The sequence below is a fragment of the Mirounga angustirostris genome, unplaced genomic scaffold (genome assembly GCF_029215605.1).
Source record: "Mirounga angustirostris isolate CCGP_5_RB_7025 unplaced genomic scaffold, mMirAng1.0.hap1 SCAF_9, whole genome shotgun sequence".
In the NCBI taxonomy this organism is placed as follows: domain Eukaryota; kingdom Metazoa; phylum Chordata; class Mammalia; order Carnivora; family Phocidae; genus Mirounga; species Mirounga angustirostris.
In genome coordinates, this window is record NW_026991717.1 from 92,653,927 (window position 1) to 92,678,613 (window position 24,687).

The 24,687-nt window shown below is 36.7% G+C and overlaps 1 non-coding gene across 1 annotated transcript; it reads right to left on the bottom strand.

The window, feature by feature from the left end:
• Positions 1-11,072: 11,072 nt before the first annotated feature.
• Positions 11,073-11,179, bottom strand: LOC123862600 (U6 spliceosomal RNA). Its single transcript, XR_006795296.1, has one exon. It is a non-coding gene; the product is annotated as a U6 spliceosomal RNA (small nuclear RNA).
• Positions 11,180-24,687: the final 13,508 nt, after the last annotated feature.

Here is a 24,687-nt window from a genome sequence, read left to right on the forward strand (position 1 = left end):
TCATATTAAGATGTTATATATCTCCATTTATTTAAGTCTTCTGCAGTATTTCTCAGCAATATTTTGTGGTTTTCAGTGTACAGATCTTCCACATTTTCTCTTAAATTTACCCCAAATTATATTTTTTGTTTCCTTATAAACAGTATTCTTAAATTTCATTTTCATATTGTTGATAGTATGTAGAAATAAAATAGATTTTTAAAATATTGCTCTTGCATCATGCTATTTTACTTTATTCACTTATTAGTTCTAATAGCTTATTTATAGGTTCTTCAAAATTTTCTACATCATGGGCACCTGGGTGGCTCAGTTGGTTAAGCGACTGCCTTCGGCTCAGGTCATGATCCCAGGGTCCTGGGATCGAGTCCCACATCGGGCTCCCGGCTCAGCAGGAAGCCTGCTTCTCCCTCTCCCACTCCCCCTGCTTGTGTTCCTGCTCTCGCTGTCTCTGTCTCTGTCAAATAAATAAATAAAATCTTTAAAAAAAAAAAAAAATTTTCTACATCAGAGGTAGTATTTTTTTTTCTGTATAGGGTCAAAGAGTAAATATTTTAGACTTTACAGGTCATTTGCTCTCTGTCAGAACTACTCAGTGCTACTGTGGTAGTACAAAAGCAGCAATAGATAATATATAAATGAACATTTGACATATATAGTCATGTTATCTGTAAATAAAGACTTGTGTTTAATCCTGTGCAAGCTATATATCTTTTTGTCCCCATCTTACTCCACTGGCTAAGACTTCCTGTATCATGTTGAATAGAAATGCTGAGTGGGTCTCCTTATATATGTAATCCAATTATAGTTTTAGAAACTGTTTATTTTTCATCAGTCTTATATTTTTCTGTATGCTTTAGTTTGGATAATTTCTATTTATCTATAGTCTAATTCACTAATTATTTTTTCTCTATGATCTCTAATATTCTCATTGAATTTAAAAAAATTATGTGTAGCTTGTGTGTGTGTAACCTTTGCTGTGTGGTATCTTTACTAAACACCATTTTCAGAAGATTGTCAGTTCACCTTGTAGTCTTACACCTACTTGGCTTTCCTGATATCTTCCTTTAGATAGTCCCAGTTGTCATAAAATAACAAATTCTTATGTCTTGCTCAAAGAGGCTCAAAGCCTCTTTATCTTTTCAGTGTGACATAGGTCACATCTTATCCTGTGGCATCTTCCAAGGATTTACTTTCCAGAAAGATGTGTCATTCTCTAGGGCAACTTGTAGGGGCAAGATATGACATATGAGTTTCGGAGGTGGCTGTGGATTTAGTTGACTATTAAGAGGGAAAGAATTAAGAAAGTTGGAATTTCTCTTAGGTATTAAGTTTATATCTGGACATCTTCACCACCTTAGCAAATACTGTTTTAGTTGGCCCTTTGAGGGCCAGATAAAATATCATCTGTGGAAAGTGAACTTAAGTCCCTAGGCAGAATTAACAGCTATGCTCAAACTTGTATTATAACACTTTTCATACTGCACTGTAATTATTTATTTGTGTATATTTTTATTCTCCCTGGATTTTGTCCTCAGCTGCTTTGTGACAAGCGGTGCCTATCTCATAATGCATCTTTGTTGAATGAATGAAGCAGATTTGGGTTGCAAAATAATTTTATCTGACAGTTCTCCTTTTCTTCCTTCCTTTAATTCCTCTTTCCTTCCTGATTTCTTCCCTTCTTTCCTTTCTCCAACCCCCTTTTATCTCCCTCCCCTTCTCCCTTTCTTCCCTCCTCCCTTTCCTCCTTCCTTTTGTTCTTTCCTCTTTCTTACATCTTTCCTATTAGGCATTCCAAAATTCATATTCTCATAATAAAATAAAACAGCACTTTTAGTCTATTTTTTGGTTTTCCTGTTTTAAAATCTGGTGTTTCTATATAATTTGGGTTTTTCACATCACTACATTGCTAAAAATGGTGTTTCCTATGGAAAACAAATAGATATAACCTCCTGTTTATATTTACGTATATATACATCCCCATAATGTTCTTGCAGTATGCCGAGGAATTTGGCTTTTTTGGTTGCACACACTTTCACCTTTGTGATTCTAGGATAATTCCAGGTTGTCCTGAGATGCAGATTCCAATCATTCTTTTAGATATACAGTAATCTGTTAATGAACAAATTCACAGTTAGAGGACTACTATAATTTTAGGAATAGGTTTTGTGTTTCCTAACCAATTATCCTGTGGAATCTAGACCTTTTAACAATCCTGTTTTCACCGGGATCAGCATTGATCTTATTCAGTGAATGAAATAGCTTCAAAATGTTCTTTGCTATATGTGCTCCCAGCAGCAATTCACATCTGTAATCCATCTGCTGAGTTTCAGTATTTCAGCTTCTGAAATGGCAAATAGATTGCTTGTAGCTGAAGGACTACCTTCTAAATTTTTAGTTATGGAACATTTTTGTATTGGCCAAATTCAGACTATAAGTCTATTTCTCATACCACTAGAAAATAATTACTTCATTTCTTCAGTCTTGTTTCTCAAAATTATCATCTAAATAAGTGTGTGTGTATAGTACAGGTGGAATTGGGGGAGAGAAAGAGTGAGGGTAGAACAAACCTGCTATTTCTCAACACCTCTTACTGATAGATTTTGAACATTAAAAAACAAAAAAACACAAAAACATTGTTGATAGGAAGATATGGGCTCCAGGGATAGAAAGCTGAATAGGATCTAATTTTTCTGGCTCTGTTACCCAATGACCATGCAATTTCCTCATTCTCAGTACTAAGACATTGCAGTATGAGAAAAGCTGGGAAAATAGGTCCTTATAAACTTGTGACAAGTCCAAGTGGATTAAGTCTGAGGACTAAAGGGAAAGAGAATAGGCAGGCTTGAGTTCTAGTCTTTACCTAGTTCTAGAGACAGAGACTTAATTCTTTAGAAATCTGAGGTAAGAAAGAAACAAGAGTAATGCTTCTGGTGGCAGGAGGTAGATTTGCTGTAAGAGCTGTTGAAGTGATTTATATTTCACCTCTGCTGTTTACTCATATCATTTCAATCTTGAGGCATTGTCTTTTTATTGCATTGGTGAAAATGCAAATCTCAGATTCTGTAAGATTTGTTTAGAGATGTATATTTTTCTATGTGCATGGTTTGCTCTGGATTACCTGAGGGCAATTGGTTCTGTGTTTTGTTGGGTACTGATGTCAGAGGCCAGTGTTTTTCATGTGTTTAGAATGTGTGGGTTATACCCCTGCCTTAGTGTATTAGTTTTCTATTGCTGTATAACAAATTCCTACAACATAGTGGCTTAAAATAATTTTTGTCTATTATCTTACAGTTGTGTATGTCAGAAGTCTGGGCACATGGTGGCTGGGTTTTTTTGCTCAGGCTCTTGAAAGGCAGCAGTCAAGGTGTTGGTCAGGCTGAGGTTGGTTCCGTGTGAGGCTCTAGTCTTCTACCATGCTCACATTGTTGTTGGCTGAACTCAGTTCCTTGCAGCTGTAGGACCGAGGTCCCCAGTTTCTTACTAGCTATTAGGCAGGAACTATTCTCAGTTCTTAAGGGATGGTCTCAGGTACTAGCTATGTGGCTCTTGTAGGACCTCATGGCTTACCACTTCAAAGCCAGTAAGAGAGTTTATCATGCTTTAAATCTCTTCCTTCTGGAAGGTCTTAGTCCCTTAAAAAGGGCTCACCTGATTAGGTCAGGCCCATCAAAGATAATCTCTTTTTTGTTTTTCTTTCTTTTTAATTTGAGTATAGTTCACACAATGTTACATTAGTTTCAGGTGTACAACTTACTGATCTGACAAGTTTATACATTATGCTATGTTCACCACAAGTGTGACTGCCTTCTGTCCCATCACATTGCTATTTCTTTTTTATTTTTTAAGACTCTATTTATTTATTTGAGAGAGAGAGAATGAGAGAGAGTACATGAGAGGGGGGAGGGTCAGAGGGAGAAGCAGACTCCCCGCCGAGCAGGGAGCCCGATGCGGGACTCGATCCAGGGACTCCAGGATCATGACCTGAGCTGAAGGCAGTTGCCCAACCAACTGAGCCACCCAGGCGCCCCACATTGCTATTTCAATACAGAATAATCTTTTTTCTTATGCAAAATGAACTAATTTGTGATCTTAATTAATATGAAAAATCCCTTCATTTTTATCATAATAGGTCACTTAATCAAAGGAATAAAATCCATCATATTCACAGTCTAGCCCATAATCAAGGGGAGAGGATTATACAGGGTATGTACACCCAGAGTGGGGATCATGGAATGAACATCTTAGAATCCTACCCACTACTCTTTGTATATTCTTAGAGACTGAAATTTCATTTTCATATTAAATTAAACAGGGGATAACTAGGGATTAGAATCTGCTGGAAAAAATGCTCTTTTCTTTGAAAGTCCCATTTTCCTCATTTATTGATTTTATCTTCTTGCCTAAAATTTTGTAAACATCCCAAGATCTTGATTTTGGAACCATTGAGGTATAAATAAATACTAAGAAACATTTATTCTTTTCCTAAATCAACATGAGTATTCACAATTTTAGATTTTTTCAGTCACATTTCCTTTCTCTCATTCCATTAGCTAAGCCAGTGATAAAAAAAGTTTTATCAACTTTTTTGTTGATAAAATTTCATGGTAGTATGACTCAGTGATCAGTTTTACACTATCAAAAGAGAGCATTTTTTAAAAGATTTTTGTTGTTGTTTTTAAATAATCTCTATACTCAATATGGGGCTTGAACTCACAACCCTGAGATCTAGAGTCTCACTCTCTACCGACTGAGCCAGCCAAGTGCCCCAAAAGAAAGCATTTTTGAGATTGTAGCACATTATACAGTTTTCTAGTATGTTTGTTTTGAATAAACATAGTTAGCACATGAATAAATTTTTGCTAATTTTTTCTAATTGCACAGTTAATGGTGGAAAATGAAGAAAATGCATGTTACCTTGACACTCAGGCTTTATCAACCAAAAAACAGATATAGACTTGTTTTCTTTAATACCAAAATACTTGGGGCAATGTCCATCTTGTCATTTCTGTGCCCCATATATGGGATGGTGGGTATGAGTATTGGTGTCAGATACCCTGGGTTTGAGGTTGAATTTAAATATTTACTATGTGTGTGAACTTGGACAGATTTGAAATTTCCCTAATCTTTCCCCCTCTTTTGTAAAATCATGACAATAATCATTACTATATTTATTTTGTAGATTAAGTAGATGGTGCATGTAAAATGCTTAGCATAGTATATCACACCTAGCTACACTCAGTAAATGTTAGCTACTAATACCATCATTGTTATATGTGAATTTATCAGACCAATGTCCTTTTCCTCTGTCACACTTGTTTAGTTTGTCTTATAACCTAATGTTGTAGTGGGATGAAAGGTATAATTGAAGATACATAGCACTGGTAGAGTAATAGTAGGCCAGTACTGTTCTTGGAAGGCAAGAGTTGGGGTGAATCTGGCAGTAAACTTTGCCTGATACATGGAGAGAGGATAGGTGGTCATCGGACCTGCTAGGAAATCTGGAAGAGAAATTATCCCATTTCCTAATTCTAATCTGCTTTCTTTAATTTGGTCTCCTCTCTGGGGTCAGAATGGTCTTTCTAATAAGCAAATATGTATTCCTTTCTTCCTCCAGAACTTTGAGTGGTGTCCCATGGCCCAACTGGGGGGATCCAAACTATTGCATAGTGTGCAACGTTGGTTCTTTATGATCTCACCTTGTCTGTCTATCCATTCCTATCACCTTCTACTTCTTCTTTCCTAATTTGTGCTCTACTTCACCTTTTCTCCATTTATGCTTTCCCAAATTACAAACTATGTATAACTTTGCAAACATGTCACAGATTCTCATACCACTATGTTTTTTTTTTTTTAAAGATTTTATTTATTTATTTATTTTAGAGAGCGAGCGAGAGAGAAACAGCATGAGAGGGGAGAGGGTCAGAGGGAGAAGCAGGCTCCCCGCTGAGCCAGGAGCCCGATGTGGGACTCGATCCCAGGACCCTGGGATCATGACCTGAGCCAAAGGCAGACGCTTAACCATCTGAGCCACCCAGGTGCCCCTCATACCACTATGTTTTGCAAGAATGATTCCCTCTGCCTGGAATACCCTGCCTTTCCTTTTGATCTGCTCAATTCTTACTACATGTCTCCCCTCAAAGGTACTTCTCTTAACCCTCACAGATTCCAGAGGCAGATGTAGACACATTAGTCCACTGTACTATGCAGAGTCCTCCATCATGGTAGTTATCATTATACATTTCTGTCTTTCCCACTAGATTATAAGGAGGAACCATGTATTGTCAACTCTACTACACTCTTGGCTCAGCCCTTGTTCAGATATTTCAGCATCACAATTTCACAGAAACCTTACTAGTAGGTAGAGGAGAACTGTCATCCCATTTTACAAGTGGAGAGCTGGAGACATACAGGTATCAAATGGTTTTCCTAAGTGGCACACCTAGGATTCAGATAAAAGATTTTTGGATGTAAGATGATTTTTTCTGTGTTGAAATGTTAAGTTATAGTTCAAATCTCACCAAGTTGTGTTCTACAGATGATATAGATTTTAAAAAGGATATCTTTCTGAAGGTTCTCTTGATCTCTTGACTAATGCTAGGACAATATTCTCTTCACTTGTTGGTAATTGATGTATGGTAGACATTAAGATGTATTTATCAAAGATGGATGTATGGATGTATGGTAATTATCGAGGTAACTCTGATATTGACCTGCAAATAAAAACCGAACAGTTAGTGACTCCTTTCTTCTATTTTGGGTTTGGAGGAATGTTTATTTATTATGGAGTTCAATTTTGCAAACATTCAGGAAGATGGGTTGATAGGTTATAATATTATATAAATAAGATGAGATAACTCAAGTTAAACAGACATAGCATAAAAGGAATTAATATTAATAGACCTTTGAGATAAACTAATTAGAGTTACATTTTATGAGAAGGTCTGGTAGCCAAGATGAAAAGGGACTGCACACTAAGGTATACATTTTTTTCTTAAAAAGAGGGGTGCCTGGGTGGCTCAGTCAGTTGAGAGTCCAGCTCTTGATTTCAGCTCAGGTCATGATATGGCTGTCCTAGGATCAAGCCCTGTGTCAGGCTCCACTCTCAGCAGGGAGTCTGCTTGGGATTCTCTCTCTCCCTCTCCCTCTGGCCCTCACCCCACTCTCACAAGCTTGCATGCATGTATGCCCTCTCTCTCTCTCTCCCCCTCTCTAAAATAAATAAATAAATAAATCTTTAAAAAAAAGAGGGCATATATATTAATTTGTCCAGGTAAGTTTCCTAGGACTATAAAGTGGAAGCAATTGAATGTGACTAGATATTATCTATTCAGTTCTAAGAAGTTGTCCTCAGAGGAAGCTCTCACAGATAAATCCAGACATCCTCACCATATTTGAACCCATGGGAAACCAATGTCAAACCATCATTTTCTATTTTTTTAAATATTTTATTTATTCCCCTGTCCAGGTACCTAGCGCGTCCTGGCGCGGAGGTTTAAAGACCCTTTGGGGGTCGCCCGTCCGCCTTGGGTCGGGGCGGTTGGGCCCGTGGGGAGGAGGAGTCCCTTCTCCCCCAGACCCCGCTGCCCACCCCGCCCTGGGGCCGGGGTTGCTGCGCGCTGCGCCACGGTCCTTGTGGCCGCTGGGAGGGGGCTATCCAGCGGCCATTGGGCTGTGGCGGGCGCGTGTGTTGCCTCGCGTCCTCGGTGTGTGGGGGGGCCAGGTGGGAACCCCCTGGGCGCCTGTGGGGTTGAAAAAAAAAAGAAAAAAAAAAAGAAAAAAATATATTTTATTTATTCATTTGAGACAAAGAGAGAGAGAGCATGAGCAGAGGGAGAGGAGAAGAAGACTCCCCGCTGAGCCAGGAGCCAATGCGGGACTCGATCCCAGGACCCTGGGATTATGATCTGAGCCGGAGGAAGATGCTTAACCATCTGAGCCACCCAGGCACCCGATCAAACCGTCACTTTCAGATGTACCAGAATTATAGCCAACTGCTCCAGGTTTTCTGAGACCTGAAGTTTATTCAGTTTTAGAGACTACCTCTAAGAAAAATAATTAAAAATCATGAACATAAAATTGAGTACAAAAATATGTATTTATTTACAATAAAAAAGAAATCACAACAAATTGCAGATTTGCTGATATATATTACAAATGTTTCTTTTAGTTTGATTTTAGCTTCCACAAAGCTATTTTCTTTGTTATGTTAAAGAACAAAATTAAAGATTCTTGGACCAAATGGAGAGTTAAGCATGGAATCTAATCCAATGCAAAAGCTCAGCTCTAGGGTGAAGGCTTGGGGGAGAGATACAGCACCTATCCCATGTCAGGAAATCAAAGGATCTGTGCTATTTGCTGTGCTATTTGGGCTGATCAGGTTAGTTGGGACCTGCCTAAGTATTGAGCTGCCTGTTTTGGGATTTTCTAGAAAGTGATTTGTTATTGTGTACAAGAAGTACTCATTTCCCTACTACAGTGTTTTGTTGTGGTTGTTGTGTAAGTGAGTTGCCCATTTCAGGACCGTGGTACCTTGAGTAGTTGCTTTAGTAACAATTAGTTCTGTACTACTGTCAGCAGGCTGGGTGGTCAGGTCAGGATTTATTGTCCCTCCTTTTCATCATTCTGCTCCTCCAGAGAAGGGCTGACCATAAAGTGTTCTATCTCTTTTTGGCACAGAATCATCGGTTCAATGTCCTTTCTAGATAACAGCTGCGTGATAGCATGAAAGCACCCTGCTAATTCCTTAAAGCAAAAATAATTATTACGGAAAAAATAAAATCCCATTATTAGAGTTTAGAAAATTTCATGTAAATCAGGGTCCAATATGACTTAGCCAAAGCTAAATAAATAAAAACTCAGACTTAATTTGTTCATTCTTTGAAACCCAGTCAGCTTTTTAAAGAGATTTCCTCCTCCTTTTTGCCTTGAAGCATTAACCAGAAACAGCAGAATGTATTAGCCAGAGAACAGATAGCCCTTGTGAGGCCAGTAAATGCTTTAAAGTTTAGTGATCTCCATTACCATGGTAGCAAATGACTCTTTGGCTATGCCCATATGGCATTTACAATCTCCTTTGTAATTTCAGCCATGGTATTGTGCAGTCTCTGTCACTTCTAGGCAACTTTCATAATTTCTCTGTCATTTATTCTACTGCTTACAAAGTCACCCTACTTTTTGCTTCTCATATCACAATTTAACATTGTGTAAATCTTAATCGTTCCGGAAAAAGGGAAATATTACATAACTGTTTAGCTAACTCAGGAGGTATGTCCAGGACTGCCCTTACAAATACTCCTTTAATGAATTCTGATTCAGTGTTGTTTATAAATGGCTTTTTCTTGAAAATGGCAGATATTTCCTGTGCAGGACAAGTATTCATCATGAAATGTGCAGCCATCATATCAACTCCATTGCCTAATGCTCTATTTTCCCAACTGGCAAAACTAATAATTTTGAGTTGAGCCTGCATACTGGCAAAAGGAAAATGGTAAACACTTAACATATAGTAGACACATGATTTATGATTTTGGGGTGCTATGGAAGCAAAGGGAATTTGAGACATTCAGGTAATCTGATAAAAAAAATGACAAAGGAATCAATGTCATATTAGAAGTTATTAAGTTCTGAAGAAGTATCAGTTATGGAAGTTTAAGCCCATATTTCTGAGATCACCACAGAAGCGATGCTCTTGTACTGCACCGCATAGCAATTCTCTGTTGATTTATCTGCTAAACAAGTAGCTCTTGTTATCCTATCCATCTGGGTGCCACTAATTTGATGTTTATCCTCAGCAGGCTTTCTGAAGGACAATGGGCTATATTTAGACAAGCTATAATTGCCAAATGGTAATTTTATAACTGTTATTTTCTCTCCATTTACTAGTTGTAATATAAGGAAACATGTTTCCTTCTCCCGTTAATTTACCTATTCATTTGTTTTTTATGGAAGTATAGATTCATAGATTTCTTTTTATCCTATGCATATTCTGTTACTACCATTATTTGAATACTCAATTTACTTCATACTTAGTGAGTGGAAACCCTTCAAACTGGCACCTATGTCCTTTTTGGCTTACCTCCATCATTTTTCTTTTAAGTACAGTTTTACTTTCTGAAACTACAAGATGTTCCAGGTTCACTTTTTACTTTTCCTGCCTCAACACAAAGAGTCAGCTGTATCTCCAATGAGGCCAGTTCCTTTTAATGCAAGATGGTATATTAAAAACCAAGATCAGGATTTAGAATGTGTTCATTACTGCTGGTGTCTTTCCTTCTGGGTTCTCAACAGGCAGGGCTAAAAAATATAAATATAGCTATATCCACCTTTCTTTATCTATCTATCTATCTATCTATCATCTATCATCATCATCTATCATCTATCTATCTATCTATCTAATCAATCATCTATCTATCATCTATCATCTATCATCCATTCATCCATCCATTTAAACTCATGAATTTATACTAACTACTCTCATTGCAATTCAGCACCACGGAATTCATTCTAACCTTCTTCTTTCCATATTTGTAACTCCCTTCTCCAGCAGTAAGAAATCTAGCTTATTTAATCCTCTAAATATTTAATCATTTGCTTAGTCCTACAGTACATGAAAGGTAGTTTCAGAATTGTAAACTCATACTACCATCAAAAATAGACCATCTTACTAGAATTCTATTATTTGTTTATAGGTTTTTTTTTTGTTTTGTTTTTTTTTTTGGCTTCAGACTCAGGGTATATAGTCAAAGTATTGTGTTCCAAAGTTATTCAGGTTAGTTCTGTTTTTCCCCTTCAATGTAGTTATGCTTTTTTTTTTTTTTAATTTGGGATATAGTTACATTATAATGTTTCTGTTACTTGAGATTTTATTTTCCTTCTGCTTTAAATTTTATTTTTTTGAGTACATAAAACAGCATGATTCAGTCAATGTCAAAACTACATATAAATATATATTCAGAAAAGAGTCATCACCCTCTCCACAATCTCTTCCACTCTGTTCCCACTTAGCCCCTGTATGTAATTAATCCATTAGTTCCCGGTTCATCCTTCTTGAATTCCTTTTTGAAAAAAATAAGAAAAACATGAAACATTTTAAGAATTTCTAAGTCATCCTTGCATGAAGGTTACAGTAATCTTTTTTGTATCATTTCAGTTTTAGTATATATGCTGACAAAGCAAGCACTGCTGGCTTTATTTTTATTGCCTTGTGATAGCAGTGAATATAATAAAGTGATAATTAGATTTTTGGAGGTTTGGCATTGTTGGATCCCCAGATTGGCCTACTGGGCTTTATTCTTTTTTTTTTTTAATGTTTTTTATTTATTTATTCATGAGAGTCAGAGAGACAAAGAGAGAGAGAGGCAGAGGCAGAAGGAGAAGCAGGCTCCCCGCCTAGCAGGGAGCCTGATGCGGGACTCGATCCCGGGACCCTGGGATCATGACCTGAGCCGAAGACAGACGTTTAACTATCTGAGCCACCCAGGTGCCCGATTCTTAAATTTTCCAATGTCTTACCTGTTTACACTATCGGCATTGATTGTGGTCTTATATTTTAGGATGGCTTAAACAGAGAGACTTCCCCTCAACAGTGCTTTCCTTTCTTAGCCTTGGAAGAGTTTGCTATTATGAATAGGCTATTCAGTTTGAACTGACATAAGATACGACTTTTTCCTTCATATCTCTTTAATTTTTTTTCTGATAATGTTCTGCTGCCTGTTTTACTTCCTTTAAATTGACTTCTTATCATTTACTTGGGTTCTGCTTTGTAACTCACCATTTTTGTTTTTAACAAGCAGGGCTTAAGGAACTGGCTTTCCTTTAATCAGCTGCTATATTTATGCTGGAATATTTTTAAAAGGTTCTGAAAATCTCCTACTGATTCTCAATACTTTTTAATTTAATTTCAGAATCTGTTTCAAATTAGTTTGATAGGGAAGACTTGGAAAGACTTCTAAAATATCTGAAGTAAGTGTTCTTCTATATCTTTAAACTTTCTTTTATTCTGATATCATATATCGTGTTTATTGGAGTCTCAGCCAGCCCTTTTTGAACCATTTTTGACATCTTAATGGAGAAGCTAGAAACCTAAGTTGATGAAGGTATGGTAGCCTGGATTATAGGTGCTTATGATTGAAAGCTCCCAGAAGAAAGGTCGAGTTAGGGCCTCCAGGTGGAGGATTTCCTAGCTTACACCTATGAGGGGCAGAACAAAGTCAGTCTATGTCAAGTTTTAGCATCTGCTGGCTATAGACAAAGACCTTATAAAGTTTCTTTCTTTAATTCTGGGTGTGGATGTGTGTATATCGTGTGTTTTGAATAGAATGACATGTCATAGAAAGTCAGTGTTGTTATAGTGTAGTTTTTGACTATGACCCCCATCAACAATATGTTTTTGCTTGTATTTCCTCAATGAATATATATTTACGTATAATTTATATACTTGTTCTACTACACTCATATACTTTGTCATAAAGCAAAAATAAGAATTAAAATTATAAATATCATATATAACAAAATTTATACTATAAATTTGTATTTATAATACATATAAATAGGACTTTTAATAATTTCTTTTCATGCTAGTAGATGATCTTGTATACTTCCTGGGTGCATAGACCCCACTCTGGAAGCCATGGCTGTGATGAATGTAGAAGAGCTGGCCTCCAATTTTGGATTTATAGCTATTGACATGGTAATCCAAGGACATTTACCTATTATCTATACACTTGACTCTCCTCCTTTGTAATGAGAATCCAATGAAATGATGTATGTAAACTTTCTAGTATATCACTTGATATAAAATATTTTCAACAAATTTTAATAGAATCTGAACGGTATTTCATGTTTTTCTTCTCAGGAGCTATGATCAGGGAATACATTTAGATATAAATGTTAATGAAGAATGAAGGAATTTTATTATGATCATTTATATTATTTGATGAGGGGAGCAAAAGCTTGCCCAATGGAAAAAGTTGTCTAAAAATTTCAGTATTCTTCCTTTTTACCTGATCACATTTATGATTTCTCAGCAATAAGTCAAATTCACTTCCTGTATTTGTAAATAAAAAAAGTATTTATTGAATGCTTGGCATTATTCACACTCTGCAAGGAGACAGAATGGCTGAAAAGATGGGCATGGGGATGCCTGGGTGGCTCGGTCAGTTAAGCATCTGCCTTTGGCTCAGGTCATGCTCCCAGGGTCCTGGGATCGAGTCCCACATCGGGCTCCTTGCTCAGTGGGGAGCCTGCTTCTCCCTCTGCCTGCCACTCCCCCTGCTTGTGCTCGCTCTCTCTCTGACAAATAAATAAATAAAATCTTAAAAAAAAAAAAGATGGGCATGTAGATTGTTATTTACTTGAGATTTTGTGTGCTTTCTTTTTATTTGTTTGATTTTCTTCAACTGAGTTTAATATTTAATTTATACAAACCATGAATTTGACATGGTTTGCGGAGAAAGTAAGGACTTTGAAGTTAAATATACAGGTTCATATTCCATCTCTGTGATTTGCTAACCATGCAATCTCAAGCAATACTCCTCAACTTTATCTCCCATATCTGTAAAATGAAGATCATTATTTTCATTGTTGGATTGTTGTGGGAATTAAATGATAATGTTTGTGAAGAACTCGCACAGTTGAAGGCAAGTAAAGTTATATTCAACAAATATTAGTTATGTTTAGAAAACATTTTGAAAGATCCATGTTAACCATAAAAATAAATTTCTACATACCATTTTTAGAAGAGATGCCATTTAATTCATTAAGTAAACCGTTAAGTATTAAGTTTCTGCTTGGTGTCAGAAACCAATGTGAGGAGACCAACAGAGAATGGAACATTATTATTGGAATGCCAAGGTGTTGATTACAGCAAAAAGCAGGAAGGCCATAAGGCGCCTGGACCAGGTGATGCCAAATTATCAGCATTACCAAATTATCTGATTCTGGCTTCTACTTCACTCAATCCTTTGCCTTATTGTTTTCTCTCTTCAGAGTGACTTTTTTCCCCCTGTACAATCATGATGTGCTGAAAATTGCTGCCACTCAGTCTCATGTTTATATATTACACATCCAGCCAGACAAAGGACTAATTATCCTTCTATCTTAATTATAACTTCATTAGGGAGAAAGTTGGTTTGAGTCTTCTTGGGTTCCTTCTCTACCACTCAACTAGTCATCTGTGGACATATGGAGAGAGTCATACAGCAGAAATGACTCTGCTAGGTCTTTACCTCTCTGGAATGATTATGGTGAGGTTGGATATGGCAAAGAGAGCAATTATAAGAGTGGTTCTGTGGGTGTGGTCTTGAGACCCCTGGTGTCCCTTTTAAGTAGTTTGTCAGGTCAAAACTATATTCATGATACTACTAATATGTTGTTTTTCTTTTCCATTTTTTTTTCTTTTATGGGTATATACATGAATTTTCCTGAGGCTATGTGACGTGTAACAGATTGAATGCAGAAGCAGATAAGAGATTTCAGCTATCTTATATTAAGCCAATATTAAAGAAATTTTGCAAAAATGTAAAAAATGATACCGTTCTCAGTAAATTTTTTTTTTGGAATATAAGTTGCTGTTTATTTTTTTTAATTTTATTCATGTTCGCACATGATGACTATTATTATTTCATTTTTTTATTGAGATATAATTGACATATAACATTATCTTAGTTACAAGTGTTCATTCTAATGGAATGTGGATTGCTTTGGGTAGTTGAACATTTTAACAATATTAATTCTTCCAATCCATGAGTATGGAATATCTTTCCATTTATTTATGTCTTTCTCAATTTTTTTTCATTAATTATCAATTAATGTATAGGTCTTTATTAATGTATAGGTCTTTCACATCCTTGGTTAGATTTACTCCTAAGTATTTTACTCTTTTTGTTGCAGTTTTAAGTGGAATATATATATATATTTTAAATTTCTCATTCTGATAGTTTGTTAGTAGTATACAGAAATGCAACTGATTTTTGCATTATTGATTTTGTGTCCTGCAACTTTACTAAATTAGTTTTTTGTTCTGACAACATTTTGATGGAGTCTTTAGGACTTTTTATATATAATATCATGTCATCTGCAAATAGTGGCAGTTTTACTTCTTCTGTTCTGGTTTGGATGTCTCTTATTTCTTTTTATTGTTTAATTCTTTGTCGCCATATTTGTATATGTTTATAACTCATACTTAATTTACCAGCTTTAAATTATATATGTGATCCTAGGCACAAATGACATAAGTCATATTTTTAATTTTATTTCCCTTTCATCTTGGTGTCTTTTTCTTAAACTTGTACTCTATTTCCTTTATTGTTATTTAAGCATATCTATGATTATAGCCATGTTTATTATTACCACATTTGGTTATAATCTTTATTTGCCCAAGGGAAACATTTTTCTCATAAGTAACTTTTTTTGTGTTTTTTTCCCCCTCTATTATTTTTCTCATGTACTGTCTTTGTAAATATCCTATGCTGTGTCCTTTTTGACTGCTCATCTTGGTATAAATGAAGTTCTTCCTGGGACAGCTACTTACAGGATTTTTATGTAGGGAATATGACAAAGCTGGATTGTAGGCTAATAGGAACTTTCTCTGTTGCCTAGGGAGTTGTGTTTGGGTTATTTTGGCCTTGATGTTTTTCCAACAAAGGGGAGACAAAGCTGTGGGGCTATTAATTCTGTTTCTTTTTTCCCTTAATGCTCACCAACAGATAAATTCCTGCAAATGTGCCTTGTTTATGTGTTTCCTTTCCTAGAACTGTCTTTTTGTTCTCAAAAGCAAATTGCTTCCTTGAAAACTCATAATGCCAGTCTATTCAGCCTTTCCATTGTTGGAAATAAGGGATTTTAGGTTTTAGCTGAAAAGAAGAGCCTTTAATCTTGAATATCTTGATTTTCTGAGATCAACAGCACCATGTATTCATTGTTATAAACTCCTATATGATCCTTAATGCTATTAATAATGATTTAATCTATTTTTTGATTTGTGATTTTAGTTGCCTTTGATTTTTGTTGAATATCGATATGCATTTCTATTTCTTATTTTTCTTGTTTCTTTTAAGCAACTTGTAAGAGGTAAAGAAAGAAGTTCTAAATTTACCCTGATTTTTGAAATTGGAAGTTTCTCATACTGTCTTATAAGTGAACAAACCTTTGTTGAAGATCATGTTTTGTAGCACTTTTTCTCCTGACCATAACTGGTTGGATATGGAACAAACTTTCCCAAGGAAAATTAATCAATTAAAATGGGTTGAGCCAATCAGATTTTCAAAGAATTTGAACTAAGACTTTGCAGTTAGTTTGTCACGGGCACTTGAGATGAGAGGTCATACAGATTCAGTGGAGGTAGCCATACTGAGCTATATCTTGGATAAGTAAGTTGAAAGAAGAGAAGAATGGAACATAGGTGTAGAACAAAGTGGAGAAGCCATGAAAAAGAGAAGCAGAGATCAAAGAAACCCTGAGACTTCTAAGAGATAGAAAAAGCATCCTATCTCTAGTCCCTTTTATGTTCCCATGAGACTTGGCTCATAGACAGCATATCTTATTTTTCAATTCTGTGAGCTCTCTGTTTTTCTACTATACCACCCTTGATATAGGTAGTAGGTTCAGTACATCTTTACTTCTTGCAAACAAAAAATATAAGTAAAAAAGAGAGGTTCCAAACATAGGACTGATAGCACTAAAATTAGACATGATAAAATTAAATGGTATCATACATACTGGAACAGTAGTTCACATAATGGAAATTTTTGCACCATAGTCAATTTCTTGGACATGCCTGTCTATATGTTGAGGAATATTTTTATAAAGAGTTAAGGCAGGTCATATATAGTCCATGTTAATATGAGTTCATCCTAGAGAGGGCATGTTGATTTGGTGTGAGACAGTAAGTTAATTAGTGTAGTAAATTAATATAGCACACAAGTGACAATACTGTATCCAAAGCAATTTATTGGTGTTAATTTCTTCATTTGCAAATGCACAAAGTTCACCTGTTGAAATGGATGTTTTAATATATACTATAAATTGTTTCTGAACTTGCACATTTTTAAAAATTATCTGTAGTTTAGTTAAATTTGTGTGAGGGTGCTGGAGAGGACCTTACTATCTTAACCCTGCATAACTGAGTATTTGTGTTTTATATATAGGGAAATAGGCACTGCTAGAGCCATAGGCAGAACTATGAAGGATTTCTTGTTTTCTGGTGTCTTCAGACTTCCTCTTCCTTGCGTTTTCTTTACTGCAGAGCTTACTTTCCTTTTCCCTGACTTACATGTTCAGCACCCAGGCTCTACTTACAAAGCTACTCTTAATATAGGATCTGAAACCTGTTCATACTAAGATTTAAGGAACGGATAAAATGTTTTATTATCAACTGTAGTATTAATAACATGTCTGATATTTATTTAGCATTTTATACCTTAAAAAACACTTTTATATACCCTATATCATTTAATCACCACTACAACTCTGTAAAGTAGATGATATCTCAAATGTATGAATGATGAAACCAAGATTCAGATACTAAAACAGGGCTTTGGATTTAGGTCTCTAAACTCTGGTTTCAGATAAAAAAAAACTTAAGCTAATAAAATGAGTCTTCAAATGTAGAATTTCTGCTGTCACTTGTCTACAGTGAACTGGCTTTCTCTGTTCCAACATGGTTGCAGCTCATGGATAGTAACAGGAACTGATAGATTACCAGGTTGAAGGCATGAAAATCCAATGTAAAGAAGACAAGGAGGATGTCATTTAATTAGGGAAAAATAACTCTCTGTAATTCAGTAATCTCTGAAGACTATTACAAAGATTTGTGTAATAATTAAGGCAATGAAGATGGGCTTTGAAATCCTGCAGACATGGGATTTGAACCCAATTCCAGATCTGACATTTACCAGCTGTGTTACTTCAGGCAAAGACACTGAACCTCTTTGAGCTTCAATTTCTATATAATTGGAGCTATTAATACTTGTTTCATAGGACTGTTGTGAAAGTTCATTGAAAAACATGTGAAATTAAAAGGATAAATCATTTATTGAGCACAAACTAAATGTTCCTTTAATTTGTACCAAGAACTATGGGATAGGTACTATTTTTTTTTCCATAATTTTTTTTTATTCTTATGTTAATCCCCATACATTACATCATTGGTTTTAGATGAAGTGTACCATGATTCATTGTTTGTGCATAACACCCAGTGCTCCATGCAGAATGTGCCCTCCTCAATACCCACCACCAGGCTAACCCATCCTCCCACCCCCCTCCCCTCTAGAACCCTGTTTGTTTTTCAGAGTCCATCGTCTCTCAAGGTTCGTCTACCCCTTGGATTTCCCCCGCTTCATTCTTACCCTCCCGCTACCTTCTTCTTCTTCTTTTTTTTTTTTCTTAACATATATTGCATTATTTGTTTCAGAGGTACAGATCTGAGATTCAACAGTCTTGCACAATTCACAGCGCTTACCAGAGCACATACCCTCCCCAGTGTCTACCACCCAGTCACCCCATCCCTCCCACCCCACTCCAGCAACCCTCAGTTTGTTTCCTGCAATTAAGAATTCCTCATATCAGTGAGATCATATGATACATGTCTTTCTCTGACTTATTTCACTCAACATAATACCCTCCAGTTCCATCCACGTCGTTGCAAATGGCAAGATCTCATTCCTTTTGATGGCTGCATAATATTCCATTGTATATATATACCACCTCTTCTTTATCCATTCATCTGTCGATGGACATCTTGGCTCTTTCCACAGTTTGGCTATTGTGGACATTGCTGCTATAGACATCGGGATGCACGTACCCCTTCGGATCCCTACTTTTGTATCTTTGGGGTAAATACCCAGTAGTGCAATTGCTGGCTCGTAGGGTACTCTATTTTCAACTTTTTGAGGAACCTCCATACAGTTTTCCAGAGTGGCTGCACCAGCTTGCATTCCCACCAACAGTGTAGGAGGGTTCCCCTTTCTCCGCATCCTTGCCAACATCTGTCGTTTCCTGACTTGTTAATTTTAGCCATTCTGACTGGTGTGAGGTGGTATCTCATTGAGGTTTTGATTTGGATTGCCCTGATGCCGAGCAATGTTGAGCACTTTTTCATGTGTCTGTTGGCCATTTGGATGTCTTCTTTGGAAAAATGTCTGTTCATGTCTTCTGCCCATTTCTTGATTGGATTCTTTGTTCTTTGGGTGTTGAGTTTGATGAGTTCTTTATAGATTTTGGATACTAGCCCTTTATCTGATATGTCATTTGCAAATATCTTCTCCCATTCTGTCGGTTGTCTTTTGGTTTTGTTGACTGTTTCCTTTGCTTTGCAAAAGCTTTTTATCTTGATGAAGTCCCAATAGTTCATTTTTGCCCTTGCTTCCCTTGCCTTTGGCGATGTTTCTAGGAAGAAGTTGCTTCGGCTGAGGTCAAAGAGGTTGCTCTTTGACCACACTGTCCCGGAGGGTTCCACCCCCCGCTTAGCCACCAGAGTGACGTCCCTCGGCGGAGCAGACTTTTAAAAGTTCCGATTTTGTGCTCCGCAGCTCTATCACTTGCCAGAAGCGGCCGACGGAGGCCCCTCCCCCGCCATCTATCCTCCCGAATGTCACCTTGGATTCACTTCTCTGCACGTCCTACCTTCCAGAATATGGTCGCTTTTCTGATCAGAGAGTTGTTGCTCTTCTTTTCTTCAATCTCCTGTTGAGTTTGTAGGTGTTCAGAATGGTTTGATCCCTATCCAGCTGAATTCCTGAGAGGAGACGAAATCCAGGTCTCCTACTCCTCCGCCATCTTGCTCCGCCCCCTGGGATAGGTACTATTATTGTGAGGATTTAACAGGTGAAGAAACTAAGCATAAAGAAATTTATCAACCTGACCAAAGTCACACAGGTAGTAATCTGTTGAACCAGTGTTCATACTCAAGTCCACCTGATTCTGATACTTGTGCTGCACAGTACATAGTACTTAATACTTGGTACCTTTCTTAAATGGTCAGCATTTGTAACGATGGCTGGGGTGGGCATCTGTTGTTTCGGTCTGTCCAGAAATACTCTCCCCCTTCTTCTGTTAATAGCATTTCCCTTCTGTTGGAAAACTAGTTCTCAGCCACTTCAGCAGATGGACATTTTCACAAAGGTCCAGTGACATTTGTTCTTTGTTCATCTTTAGGAATTTTACTAAAATATTGTTTGGGAGCTCTGTGTCACCACCCAGTGTGAGGTAGGCATGTGACTCTAGTAAGGCCAATCAGAACACTTCCTTGTGGGGGCGCCTGGGTGTCTTAGTTGGTTAAGCATCTGCCTTCGGCGCAGGTCATGATCCCAGGGTCCTGGGATCAAGCCCTGTGTTGGGCTCCCTGCTCAGTGGGGAGTTTGCTTCTCCCTCTCCCTCTGACTGCCTCTCCCCACTGCTTGTGCTCTCTCTCTCTTTCTTTCTGTCAAGTAAATAAAATCTTAAAAAAAACAAACAAACACTTTCCTGTGTTATGTACAGGGAGTGAGAGGCCTTCTAGATCCTTTGGGATTGCCACAGTAGGATAATATAAGCTGGAAGCTGAATAAGAACAGAAAATGTAAGCCACTTCATGCTTCCTCCATAATCATGGAGGAAATCATCTCAAGTAAGAGAAATGAGGTCAGATAGAAACTAAATGAGGGATACAGAAAAAGTCTTGATGATAGAGAGAAAAAGTTCCTGAATTAAAATTTTGCAGAGTCCAGTGGGCCAATACAACTGCCTCATTTATATGGACTGATTTGAGTTGGATTTCTGTTATTTACAACTGAAAGTAATAGAATATAAAATGTCATAGGTTATTTCTTTTAGAAATCTGGGGGGGGGGAACAGTATTCTTTATTGTAATGAATTTCTACTATAGGGGTTTAAAATAATATAATTTTATGCTTAAAGAGGAAAACATTAATTGTATGAAAATTTTCAGTTATAATATCTCAGAAAGGCTGAAAAATGAAGTACCATCTTAAGGATTTCTTAAAAAATATGACAAAGTAAGTAGTGATAGTCATGATTCACTATTTATTAGATTTATCTAAAACATAAAGGAGAATAATTTTTGACTGAGTAATTTGACACCTTTATAAAATAAATTATTTTCATTGCTTCTGCTTGCAAAGCTCTTCACTCAAATACTCAAACAGCTCCTTCTCATGCTTCATTCAAGTGTCTGCTCCACATCACCATGAGGCTCTCCCTGACTCTTCTTTCTAAACAATACCCTACTTATTTTTTACCCTTTTCCTGCCTTATCTTTTATTTCATGGATTGTATAATTACCTGACACTGTACTTTTTATATATTTGTTTATTACTACTTTCCACACTATAAGTTCTATAGGATAAGGATTTTGTCTCAACACTATGGAATGAATGAATCTTTTTAGGTAGAACATTTGCTATGGACCTAAGTATAGGAAAAAAAAAGAATAGCAAAGACAGGCTGGCTGATTAGCTTTGATCAAGCCTATATCCTTCTCTTCCTGGGGACTTGCCAAGTCCATATTTCTGTCTACTTTGCCATTGGGAGTGGTCTTATGATAAATTAGGATGTGAGCAGGAGTGAAGTACACCACTCCAGGCCTAGTCCATAAAATCTCCCACACATAGGGTTATCATCATCTCAGTGTGTCTAGGACACTTACGGGTTACACTTGTTGTCAAGTGGTGTTTCCACTCTCTACAATATCCTGCTTTCAGCAATTTTAGAGACACTGTAACTATGCATGACACTCTAGGGCTTTTCCTCTTCTACAGCACATTGCAGATAAGCCCTGTGACTCTGAAAGCCACACATTACAGATTGCATAGCCATAAGAAGGAAGGATACTAGATCCTTAACTCACCACTTGGGAGAGAGCTGCCCATCTGCTCGCTTTGGACTTTGAACAAAAAAAAGATTTATTTTGTGCTTGAGCTGTTATACATATTTGAATCTGAAATTTATAGCAATTAGCCTATCCTAACTAATATAGGAATCTAAAAGTCAAATTGTTAATATTCAGAATATATAAATTAGGAAATGTAGATGCCAATTTTTAACTGATACAAATACAATTCAACTTTCCAATTATAAATTACTATTGATTCTTGAACAATGCAGGGATTAGGGGTGCTGACACCCTGCATAGTAAAAAATCAATGTATAACTTTTGTCTCCCCAAAACCTAACTACTACTAGCCTGTGTTGACTGGATGCCTTACTGATAATGAAACAGTTGCTTAACACAATTTTGTGTGTTATATATATTACATACTGTATTCTTACAATAAAGTAAGCCACAGAAAAGAAAATGTTATGAAGAAAACCATAAGGAAGAGAAAATACATTTACAGTATTGTAATGTAAAAAATCTGCATATATCACACCATTTAAACCTGTGTTATTCAAGGGCCAACTGTATTTTGAAAGGCTTGCTGAATCAGATCAGGTATAATATTCCAATATTTTATGATTTGTTTTATAATGTCAGTGTTGTTAGCAAAAATCAACTCGGAGTCATAATAAATTGAGCATAGGCTGCCTGTTCCCACAGGGATGGTTAATCTGGCTATTCTACTGTGGAACATTCCATGTGCATGTAGGAAAATACTATATGACTGGTTGGAATAATTTGATTACTGTATGTTCACCAACTGGAAAGTCTAGTCATAATATCCTTTTTGTCTTCATTTTGTCCCTTGATAACCAATTCATGAAGCTAATCAAGCTGAATCAAATCTTTCTGGAAGGCAGAAGTCTTGCAAACTGTCTCTGACACCATCTGCTGCACAAAGAAAGAAAATATGTTGTACTTATTGGTATGTTATGAAATAGCCAAGGGACTGAACTGTGGTGTTTTTGGAGTTAGTGGATTTCTGTGAGATCTCAAATTCTGACAGATGCTAGGGAGTGCACAGTGTCTGGCCCTAGGAATATGTAGAGAACTTTCCTGAAGCTTGACTTGCCTCTCTCTGCCTTTGTGGTTGTTCAGACAAAAGAACAAAAGCAGATTTCTTTCAGGCAGTTATATACATCTCAAATTTTAAACTAAACAAATATACATGCACTGAAACCATATCCAAAGAATATAGAATTGCATATTGAAGGATTTTCTGGTTCTTTGCAGATAGCCACCACGAAAAATTACTTGTTTTGGTCTCTGCTTTTAATTTTGAAAGATTTTCACAAAGGTCCGGTGACACTTGTTCTTTGTTCATCTTTAGGAATGTTACTAAAATATTGCTTGGGAGCTCTGTATGGGAAAGCAGGTCCTTTTGACAAATGAATTTAACCATAGGGTGATCGCGTATGACAAGCTGGAATTTTCACTTTGGCAAACTCCAGTATCAATATCTGGAGAATGTTTCCCTCCTAAAGTCATTTGGTCCCTTGCCTAAAGACTGTAATTCTGTATATCAGCCTTCTCAAAGTTTGACTAGAGGAGTGGAATTAGGGTCCTAACATTCAGTATGCAGATTTCTCTTGAATCCCCAGATTTCAATCTTGAGACTCAACCCCTCTTTCAAGCCAAATGTTCTTGAGGTCCTGAGTTTAGATCCTCTCAGTTTAATTTATTCAGGGTAAACCTCCCATCTCTGAGGTAATGTTGGGCATTCTGACTGTGCGGTAGCTTCTGGGCTGTGTAGGGGGAGGCAGAGTTCTGAAACTTTGAGTTTTCCCCTAGGGCCTCATCATTACCTTCTATGGTATCTTGTGGCTCTATGACCCTCAAGTGGAGTGGAATAAGAGTTTATTCCCAAATTTCTCTGAAAAAGCATGTTTTGTGGACTGAAAAAATTACAAATTGTTTTACATGATGTAACCAATATGTGCAAACATATAAACAAAAAAACAAAAAAAAATGTGACTAAAGTGTAACCTTTATCATGCACTAGTGACACGCCTATTAATATTAACCTCTGACCGTCGAGTGTGTATTTTAAAGAAATATTTTCACTTAACAATGATAGCCAGTATTTGGGTATCTTGCTGTTGTCCATGTTACTCCTTCTTCAGCAGAAATCTTCTTTAATTTGATTTGAGTAGAAAATTGTATAATACATGACACTTTGCTATTGAACTTATAATATCTGGCTCAGGTTTTTCTTATGTTGACAGTTATTAGGAGGAGGTAAAATTTTAATGGTATATTATTCTCAACAAAATATTAGAATATTCTTTGGGAACTTGATATTACAAGAACAACAAAATGATCCCTTTTATAGACTAATTATAAAATGTTGGCATAAGGGGTGCCTGGGTTGCTCAGTCATTAAGCGTCTGACTTCGGCTCAGGTCATGATCCCGGGGTCCTGGGATCGAGCCCCTCATCGGGCTCCCTGCTCGGCGGGAAGCCTGCTTCACCCTCTCCCTGTCCCACTCCCCCTGCTTGTGTTCCCTCTCTCGCTGTGCCTCTCTCTGTCAAATAAATAAATAAAATCTTAAAAAAAAATGTTGGCATAATAGTACAGAGTTCTTATAATTGTAGGGTGAGATTGCACACCACACTGACACTCTATCTAAATCAGCACACATCTAGCAAGAGATGTAAGGAGAAACTGGAAAATTCTAATTTGAACCAGGGTAATAGACAAGTTATATTTCTTTGTGCATATTAGTAATACATATTATCCATTCTAAAAACAAAATAAATATCATGTAATTTATAGAAGGAAGATGGATCAATATATTTTGTATTCTACTAGATCT